The 11,053-nt window shown below is 40.6% G+C and overlaps 1 protein-coding gene across 1 annotated transcript in view; it reads left to right on the forward strand.

The window, feature by feature from the left end:
- Positions 1 to 11,053, forward strand: part of LOC145401311 (uncharacterized) — a 56,829-nt gene that overhangs the window by 45,302 nt on the left and 474 nt on the right. The gene's annotated exons all lie outside the window — the stretch shown is intronic.

Genomic DNA, 11,053 nt, shown 5'->3' on the forward strand with positions numbered 1-11,053 from the left:
TCTGCAGGTCCGCCTTGCTGTTTTAAGACAACTTTATTCAGCTCAGGATATACTTGTCGAACTGAAGGGGTTAGATAGAGCCTTCATCAGTCCCTTCCATACAAGAGGGTTTTCCTTAATTGAATAAAATCGTCTGGAAATAGGAAGAATAAATAATAAAGGCCATCGTAGTGAAGAAGTTAACAGCGCACGGGTCCTCTTGAGATTCGCCCTCATCATCCGGGAGCCATCGATTGTGTCTGCTCTTAGTCTCTCGATTCCTCTCACACCTTTTCCCCCCTTGCCCTCACTCTTCCTCCCTCCTTTCCCCCACTCCTCACATTCTTCCCTCACTCTCCTTCTTTCCCCTCACTCTCCTTCCTTCCTTCCTTCTCCTTACTCTCCTTCCTTCCTTCCTTCCCCTCTCTCTCCTTCCTTCCTTCCCCTCTCTCTCCTTCCTTCCTTCCTTCCCCTCTTTTCCTTCTCTCCTTCCCTCCTTTCCCTCATAACTCACACTCTTCCCTCATTCTCCTCACTCCCACTCCCTCCTCCTCCTCACTCCTGACAGCCCTTTCCCTCTTCTTCCTACGTCCCTCATTCCCCCTTTTCTTCATTTTTTTCTTGTTTCTTCGTCTTTCCCATTGTTCACATATGGCTCTGCTCTCACACTCCTTTCCTCGGACACGTCTTTGCCTCCGTGCACAAAGGTCCGTGGCTGTTGTTTGTTTGTGTCCAAGGTCTCTCAAAGGGTTGTTTTCGGATTTGCATGAAAATTTATGGATAGGTATGCAGTGAGTCAAGGAAGACTTGATTGAATTTTGATGCGGATTCGTATCGAGAGGCAAGAATAATTCTTGAATTTGAATGGTGTTGGTGGAAGTATTTAGCTACTCTCTAAGGCTGTGCAATAGGGCAGACAAGAATGTAAAATTAACTGACGACGTGAGACGGCTGAAGTGTTCGTCTGGTAGGAAAGTGGAATTACAGCAAATCATATTTTATTGGCGTTGGTGAAGGTATACGCTCTCTGAATGCTTTCAAGTACTTACTTCGTGGTTCATTTGTCTATCACATTCCTTCCCTTAGGTTTGACCCATTCTTTAACACCTCTTTGTCTGTGTGTGTGTGTGTGTGTGTGTGTGTGTGTGTCTGTCAGCCCGTATAAGCCACCACCCTGACAGTCCCTCCTCTTATGCTACTTCACTCACACCCTCTCAAACACACTCCTGCCTCTCTCTCCTGCCCACTTCCTTGAATATTCCTTTCCCTCTTTGTCACCCACATATTGTTCTTTTGTGTGTCTGTCTTTTTCTCTCTTCCCATGAGGCTCAACTTTTACACTCCCTTACGTGTTTCACTTAACTCATTTTTGTTGCACCCACAGAGGCGGCCAAATATAGTTTTTTTTTTTCCCCTACATGTGACACTCCCTCACCTCCCCCATCACTGAGCTACTGCACTTTCGTAAAGTATGGTGTCTACGTCATATGGGAGAATTATTAGGGATACGTATTTTTGCAGAATGGTAGACTACCCTCCAGGTCATATTTCAAGCAGGGTGGGATCCCAGAAGGCCGCCCCTATGGGGGCAGTGGCCCTCGGGGACTATTAGGCACGGGCAATTTCTTACCTAGAAACACGAAATTATCAATGGTAAAGCTTAACTCGCACCAGGTTTCAAATACAGACAAACCGAGAGCGCCGCTCAACACGAGAGGAGGAGAAGGGGGTCCCGGTGGTCCCGGGCAAAGTCGTTATGTACGGCAAAGTTTAAAACCGAAGAACATAAAATTTAAGATGCTGAAAGATCTTCACCCCGACCACTTTCTTGGAAAGATGGAACCACCGTGGGTTACTCCCTCCCGCGGATGAGGGCGGCCCACAGTGATACAGTATCTGTAAAGCCGCTATGAGTGGTCCCATATTTTCCAACCCAGAAACCTGAAAAATTTGCATATTTTTAGGAGTTTACCTCGGTCCCGTTTTAGGTAGGCTGGGACCCCCGACGGCCACTCCACAAAGGCGAGAGGATATGAAATTATGCACAATGGCATCTCTTTACCGGGGCCACGCCATATGCTGGGTGGAAACCCAGGTGGCCACAGAGGACTGTCGCTGCCTCTTACTTGACTCCCATATGTCTCTACATTCACATTATCCCTCTTCTCATTGTCTCGGTCGTCCCCCAAACATAGCTCATGTTTTCATTCACACTGTCTGAACGTATATTTAATATTCTCTCTCTCTCTCTCTCTCTCTCAAAACACACACACACTGACACCGGCACGTTCTCGTGTGGGGGGGGGGGAGATTCGCAATTTTCTGAAATTTGTCAATGACGGTCAACGATTTTATTCAAAGGATTAAACTTGTCTTAGGTAACCAATTCATGGATGATGATGTTCTTAAGGATTTTATTTTTCCTGACTCTGGATGATTTCTTTCGAGTTAGGGGAAAATCTCTGTTCCTCCAAGGGTCATCAGACTCGTTATAATTTCTAACATTCAGTTAATTAGTTTTCCTTCTCGTCTCTCCCTCTTCCTTCGTGACTCTACCTACACATTCTTATCCCTCACCCTGCCTTACTTCATAATCCTTATTCCCTTCAGTGGCGGCGTCTTTTTGTACTTCATTCATTCTGTCACTAGACTGTTTCATTCAGGTTTGGAGAACCCCTTTTTGGGTATGAGGTCATGAAGGTTCTAGCCAACTCCTCCAGTTCAAGTAGTAAGCCCTAAACCGAATGAAATCGCCAATGGATATCAATATTATAATGGAAAAAAGGTATAATCACAGTGAAGGAACTATTACAGTCCTTCCCATTCCTTTCACCCACTTCTCTATAATACTCCTTGCCTTCTGTCTCACTCACTGCCCTTGAATTCCTTTTCTATATTATTTTCATTTTCCAATCACAGTTCTCTTGAATATTTCTTCTCTGCATCAGTCTCAGTTCTTTATCAAACTTGTTTCGAACACATTTTCTCTGTCAGTCTTCCTCTCACTTGCGTCGAATACATCCCTGTTGCTCACTCTCAGCTTCAGTTCTCTTCTATTTTCACTTCTCTAAGACACTTCTCTTGAATACTCCTTTCTCTGTATCTCATTATTATTATTATTATGTTCATTTCTCTCAAACACTCTTTTTTGTCTCAGTCTCACTTTTCTACCACACTTCTCTCGAATACCCATCCCCCTCTACCCCACTTTCACAGTCTACGAAATCTTTTAAAAAACACATTCTCTCCCGTCTCACTCTCACTCGCACTTCTCCATCATACGTCCCCATTTCATCTCTACTCAACAAACACTTCTTTCGCTATCCATTCACATCTTCTAAATCTGTTTCTCTCCTCGCTCATAAATTTCCTCTCCGGCACCTACGAACTTTCCACCCCCTCCTCTCTTAATCATCTTGAACAATTTTGTGCTCTGTCTTGACTTGACACTGAATTTTTTGCTTTCCCTCCTCTCGCTAGCTCTTTCTTTTTCTTAACATTCTTTACATTGCTCTCTCTCTCTCTCTCTCTCTCTCATGTATTCCATTGTGCCAATCTCATCCTTTCATATCCAGCTCAGAAACCTCTTCGACCCCTCGCACACACTATACAGATTCCTCTTTCCCCACTTCACCATCTCCCGTCCTCTCATTTCCCCTCTTCATCACCACCTTTCCTCGCTCCTCACCTCATTTCCCGTCTCTTTCATCTCCCTTCTCCTATCCTCCCTTCATTTCCTCTCGCTCGGCTTCTCTTCCCCTCCTAAATTCCTTTCTCCACTTTCGGCTTGACCTCCTGCCTTTCTTTACTCTCTCCCTCTCTCTCTTGTCTCTAACCCTCAGCCTTCCTTATCACTGATTGCATGCCTTCAGCTCTAACTACTCCCGCTCCCCTCGACCTACCTACCTACCTACCTACCTACCTCTCCCTATCTCTAACAGCTGCACCACTCTCACTCGCAATTTCATCCTTTGCATTTTATTGTTATTCACCTCCAAGTCAGTCAGTCAGTCAGTCAGTCTGCGTGTGTGTGTGTGTGTGTGTGTGTGTGTGTGTGTGTGTGTGTGTGTGTCTCTCTCTCTCTCTCTCCTAGCAGCAGAAAGAATCAAGTGCAAAAAGACTTCACCGAACTAAGAGGGTCTATTCCCTTACGCTGATCTCCCGGGGCAGTGACTTACCTGCCTCACACCCCTGACTCACCACACACTCTGCCCTTCTCTTTATGATCTTTGGGTCACTCTCTGCTCTTGCCTCCGTCACTTCCACATTTTCATCACTTACTGCACACTTTTCTTTCTTACTCCTGTACAGACCCTCATTTTCTGCAGTACACTATTCTCATTTACCTGTTACAATTCCCTCCCTCACCTACACATTTCCCTCCGAACTTTTTCATCTATATTCCTCATTTGTACACTTCCCTTTCATTTCTACATTTTTCTCCCTATTTTTTTTTTTACAGTTTTCTCACTTCTATACTTGTCTCCCTCACTTCAACACTTCTACCTACTTAACACTTTCCTCACTCACTTTCACATCTTTCTCAACCGATTCTACAATTTTCCCTTATTACTACATAATTTTCTTTAACTTCTGTGCTTTTCTCCTTCATTTCTGATTCGTATACTCTCAGTACTTCTTTCCTCACTTCTGCCTCTTTTATTGACTGTTCTTCCTCACTTCCCCCCCCCCCTCTCTCCCGTACCCCTGACCCACAACTCTCTTTCCCTCCCTCAACTCTTTTGACCGCTCCTCCACTTTCATTATCTATCTTTCTCTCTCTCTCTCTGCTCTCTCCGTCACCTATGGCCTCCTTCAGCCCTGCACTTCAGCACTCATCCACGTCCTTCTCTCTCCTCTGACGTCTTATTGTCCGCCCTCTACTGAAGTTTACTCCTCTCCTCTCCTATCCTCCAGCTCCCACCCTGGTCTCCAATACTCCTCGTTTACGGAGGCTACCCGGCAACTTTGTCTTACCAGTTTATATTTGTGTCAGGTGCGTTAATTTACTAAACATTATTTCTTTATGCAACCTTATGCAACCTATGTCCTAAACAACCCCTTCACCCGGTATCTTGTATATTTTGCTCTTGGTGCAAACAGGTGATTTTATTCAACATGGGACAGACCTCTAGTAGTGAAGCGATTACTGAAAGCTGTATCAAACCTGCCTTGCTTGCAAAGTCTCACCTTCTCTCCTGTGCTTAATAAAGCTGCCTGGTGATAGCAAAAGTGAAACAAGAAAGAGCACTAGTACACAGCAACACCCACTGCCATCAACTGATTTAAATGACGAATATTTGACTCTGTCTTGTGAGCTTAATCTGCAAAAGAATCGAATACTTCCTAACTTCCAGGCCCTCAACCCTTGCACAAACTTTGGTCTAACTTTGATCAAAATTATTTGAGCTGACCTTGTCCCCTGACCTTGAGCTTTGACTTGTGGTTCTAAAAAAGAAATATTACCATCGATCTATGACCCTCATTTCTTTCACCAAGCTTAGTCACAATCGTATAAAAACTGTGTAGTGCCCTTGATGTTTTACTAATTATTCTACAATCGAATCTCATGCTTGCGTTACCCTAAGTCTTCACACAAAGTCTGATTTGCGTAAGATCGACACTGCTTAAGCTGTCCTTTGCTTTGTAACCTTGAATTTCAACCTTGTCTTATGACCTGGACGTTTAATTAATTCTTTTTTAAATCCGATTTCTTTATTGTCGGAAGTATCTCGCCTTGTTAGTGAGTCCGGAAGCACAGCAATGTGTGACTGAATGGAAGGAGGTGTCATCGAGACTGATGTGGGTGAAAGCAAAGTTTGAACATGAGTTGTGGGTGTTTGTGAGTGCATATGGGCTTCGTAGTGAAAGAGATGAAGAAGAGGGGGAGTCTTTCTGGAATGATGTTGATGAGTGTCTGCAGAGTTTTGAAGCGAATGTGAATGTGGTGATGATGGGAGATCTGAATCCTAGAGTGGGAAATGTAGCAGTTGAAGGTGTAGTTGGTATGCATGGTGTGCCTGGAAGAAATGAACATCGAGAACGAATGATAGGGATGTGTGTTGAGCGAGAGATGGTGATTGGAAATACGCTGTTTGAGAAGAAAGATATTTATAAGTATACATAGGTGAGACAAGAGGGTGGAATGGTTGTGGATAAAGCATTGATGGACTATGTGGTTGTGTCTAGAAATATAATAGGAAGATTGTTGGATGTGAGAGTTCTGAGAGAAAATGTTCTGGAAGGAGGTTAAAAGGGTGCGAAAGGAAGAGTCTGGGAAGGAAGAGCGAGTAAAAGCATAGGATGGAAGGATGTTAATTGAGATGGATGCAGTAAGGAAGAGATGGGCAGAGTATTTTGAAAGATTGTTAAATGTAGAGGAGGAAAGGGTGGCTGAGATTGTGGCGGATGGAAGGGTGCAAGGAATAAATGTGTTGGGAAAGTTGAATGATTCTTTGATCACGAAGGAGGAAGTGAAGAAGGCAGTAAAGGAGATGAAAACAGGGAAAGCTGCAGGTATGGATGGGTGTGCTGTGGAATGCCTGAAGGGTGGTGGAGTGACTATTGTTGACTGGTTAGTAAGACTGTTGAATGTGTGTTTTGTGAAAGGTATGGTGCCAATTGACTGGGCAAGTACTTGTGTGGTCCCGTTGCATAAAGGCAAGGGTGTTAAGTATGAATGTACTAGCTTTAGGGGTATAATTCTGTTGAGTGTTGTGGTTAAGGTGTATGGTAGAGTGTTAATTATGAGAGTTAGAGAGGGTTCAGAGGGAGTGATTGGTGATGAGCAGTGTGGCTTTAGGAGAGGGAGGGGATGCGTGGATCAGGTGTTTGCTGTGAGACAAGTGTGTGAAAAGTATTTAGCGAAAGGCAAGGATGTGTTTTGGGCATTTATGGATTTAGAGAAAGCATATGATAGAATTGATAGGGAGGCTTTGTGGACTGTTTTAAGATTGTATGGACTTGATGTTGTGGTTACTAGAAGGGGTGAAAAGTTTTTATGTAAATAGTAGAGTGTGTGTAAGAGTGGGAAATGCTGTGAGTGATTGGTTTCCCGTGAGAGTGGGGCTGCAACAGGGATGTGTGATGTTGCCTTGGTTGTTTAATATTTATATGGATGGTGTTGTAAGGGAGGTGAATGCAAGAGTTTTAGGTGGAGGTCTGAGTCCGGTGAATGTTGATGGTGGAGAGTGGAGTCTGAAGCAGCTGCTGTTTGCAGATGATACTGCACTGGTGGCTGATTCAGAAGAGAGATTGAGACAGTTCGTTGAGGAGTTTGGAAGGGTGTGTGATAGGAGGAAATTGAAAGTAAATGAAAATAAGAGTAAAGTGATGAAGTGTACGAGGTTGGTAGATGGTAGGAGGATGAATATAGTTCTGAATGGTGAGTTGCTTGAGGATGTAGAGTGTTTTAAATATTTAGGGTCACATGTTGTTGTGGATGGAAGAATAGATGCAGAAGCGAAGTTTAGAATGAATGAAGTAGGCAAGGTGCTGCGAGGAATGAAACAAGTGTTTAGATGTCGTTCGCTTAGAATGGATGTAAAGAGAAGGCTGTATGAGGGTGTTGTGGTACCTACTGCGTTATATGGGGCTGAAACATGGAATATGGGTGTAGCAGAGAGGAAAAGTTTGAATGTAATGGAGATGAGGTGTCTGAGGAGTATGTGTGGAGTGACGCGCATGGATCGAGTGCGAATGATGAAGTGCGAAGGAGAACTGGAGTTGTTTGGGAGATGGCTGGTAGAGTTGAGCTGAGGGTGTTGCGATGGTTTGGGCATATGGAGAGAATGGATAATGAGCGATTGGTGAAAAAGATAACTAGATCTGATGTGAGAGGTGTAAGGCTGAGAGGGAGACCACGAATAGGATGGATGGACAGTGAGAAGAGAGCGCTGGATTCGAGAGGGATGTCTGTTGAGCAAGGAAGAGTGGCTGTAAGTGACAGAAATAAATGGAGAGAAATTGTGAACGAATAAATGATGACGCAGCCCTGAGGGGATATTTTCCCACATTTGGTCTGATCAGCTAGTCAGGTCAGGTGCGGGTAAGGGGATGGGTTTATTATGATGTGGCAGGGGTAAACCAGCTCTGCTGTCGGGCTCTGCTGCCGATGTCACTGATTGCTTTCACAGTTAACCCTTGTGCGGTGTGGTGCGGTGAGGATCTGTCCCTTCTCCCATTTGGGGCTAAGATGCGAATGAACGTGTTTGAATGGATGAGTAAATGGGAGTGTGTCGTCCTGTCTCGGCTACGTCCCTTTCCTATGGGGAAGCAGTCTAGGTATATAGGTAGATAGATCTCGCAAATTTTGGTCAAGATCGGGTTAAGACTGTTTAAGTTGACCTTACCATATATTTTATATATATATATATATATATATATATATATATATATATATATATATATATATATTATATATATAGTATATATATATATATTATATACAGTATATATATATATATATATATATATATATATATATATATATATATATATATATATACTGTATATATATATATATATATATATATATATATATATATATATATATACTGTATATATATATATACAGTATATATATATATATATATATATATATATATATATATATATATACTGTATATTATATATACAGTATATATATATATATATATATATATATATATATATATATATATATATATATATATATATATATATATATATATATATACTGTATATATATATATATATATATATATATATATATATATATATATATATATACTGTATATATATATATATATATATATATATATATACACTGTATATATATATATATATATATATATATATATACTGTATATATATATATATATATATATATATATATATATATATAAATACTGTATATATATATATATATATATATATATATATATATATATATATATATATATATATATATATATATACTGTATATATATATATATATATATATATATATATATATATATATATATATATATATATATATATATACTGTATATATATATATATATATATATATATATATATATATATATATACTGTATATACTGTATATATATATATATATATATATATATATATATATATATATATATATATATATATATATACTGTATATACTGTATATATATATATATATATATATATATATATATATATATATATATAGAGTGTATATATATATATATATATATATATACTGTATATATATATATATATATATATATATATATATACTGTATATATATATATATATATATATATATATATATATATATATATACTGTATATATATATATATATATATATATATATATATATATATATACTGTATATATATATATATATATATATATATATATATATATATATATATACTGTATATATATATATATATATATATATATATATATATATATATATAGTATATATATATATATATATATATATATACATTATATATATATACAGTATATATATATATATATATATATATATTACACATAAATATATATATATATATATATATATACAGTATATATATACTGTATATATATATATATATATATATATAGTAATCCCTGTAAAACCCGGATGCCCAAGTCCCAAGTCCTGGACATTTTGGACTCAGGGCCTTGGACACCAAAAATGGCCAAAAAACGTAAAAAATGAAAGAAAAAAAGACATGTTTTCAACTCTGCTTTGAATTGCTGCATGGTGACGAGCAGCTTTGTTTTGGAGCTTAGTTCTGATGACGTCTCCTAGTTTCCTCCTCATTTCCCACCAACCCTCTGTCGTACTGCACGCTTGTTGCTATAGCTGCCCACGTGCTCGCCTGTGGTGGTGGTGCGCTATCTGCTGCTGGCTCTGCGGTTCCTCTGCTGCCTCTTTCTCGTGTGTGCAATGATGGCCCTGCTGCCCGACCAGAGGAATTGAGTGGTTCTGACTCTGGAGAAGATGGGGGAGATATTGGAGAAGGTGGATGTGGGTTGGTCGATGTCCTGCATCCTCCGAGAATTCAACCTGGCCTACTCTACCTTGTTTGATATCAAGAAATCCCTGGACAAACTCACCCAGTACACGGCAGACTTCGCATCAAAGACCATTGCAACATGCAGAGGAAGATTATGTACCCTCCAAGGTTTGCAGAAGTCGAACGCTCCAGGCTGATTTGGTATCGTCAACAACGTGCTGCTGGTGTGCTGGTGCATGGTAAGGAGCTGAAGGCTGCTGCTGAGAAGTTTGCAAGGTTACACAACAGCCCAGACTTCAAGGCATCCGAAGGATGGCTCTTCGCTTTCAAATTACGACGTGGACTTACCAACCGTAAAGCCCATGGCGAAGCTTTGGACACCAGTGAGGAGGAAGTAGAAGAGTTTCGGCCGAAAGTGAAGGGCTTGATCAACAGGGAGGACCTCACTCCCGGTCAAGTTTACAACGCTGATAGAACTGGTCTATTCAATCGCTCACTGCCAACGAACACCCTAGCAGAAGAGATGGAGAAGTATGTACCTCGACACAAGCTCTCCAAGCAGCAGATATCTACTTTGTGTTGTGCCAGTGCTAATGGCATGCACCAGCTCAAACCCGTTATTGTTGGCCATGCAAAGCAGCCTCAGTGCCTTCGTGGGTTGATGGATGTCCTTCCTGTCGTTTGCTACCATTCTGTGAAGGCTTGGTTCACAGCCAAGATCTTCAAAGACTGGTTTCACCAGCACTTCGTCAAGGAAGTCATCCATTATCTGAACAAGACATTGGGAATCCCACACAACCAGGTATAGGCTCTCCTTCTGGACAATGCACCTGTGTATCCGTCCGACAAGGAGTTGGTGGCTGAGAATGGCTGCATTAGGTGTTTGTTTTTACCACCTAATACTACTGCTCTCATCCAACCAGTGGACCAAGGAGTGATCGTGGTTACAAAGAGGCTGTAACATCGGAAGGGCCTGGATGAGGTGATGGTTGTTCTCGAGGACGAAGACGAGCACAGGGAGGGATGGGACACGTGAGGTCAGCGGACTGTGGAAAACTTTTGCCACTA

Source organism: Coenobita brevimanus, chromosome 55 (assembly GCF_032717465.1).
Source record: "Coenobita brevimanus isolate Jiangsu-jjx chromosome 55, ASM3271746v2, whole genome shotgun sequence".
Classification (NCBI taxonomy): Eukaryota; Metazoa; Arthropoda; class Malacostraca; order Decapoda; family Coenobitidae; genus Coenobita; species Coenobita brevimanus.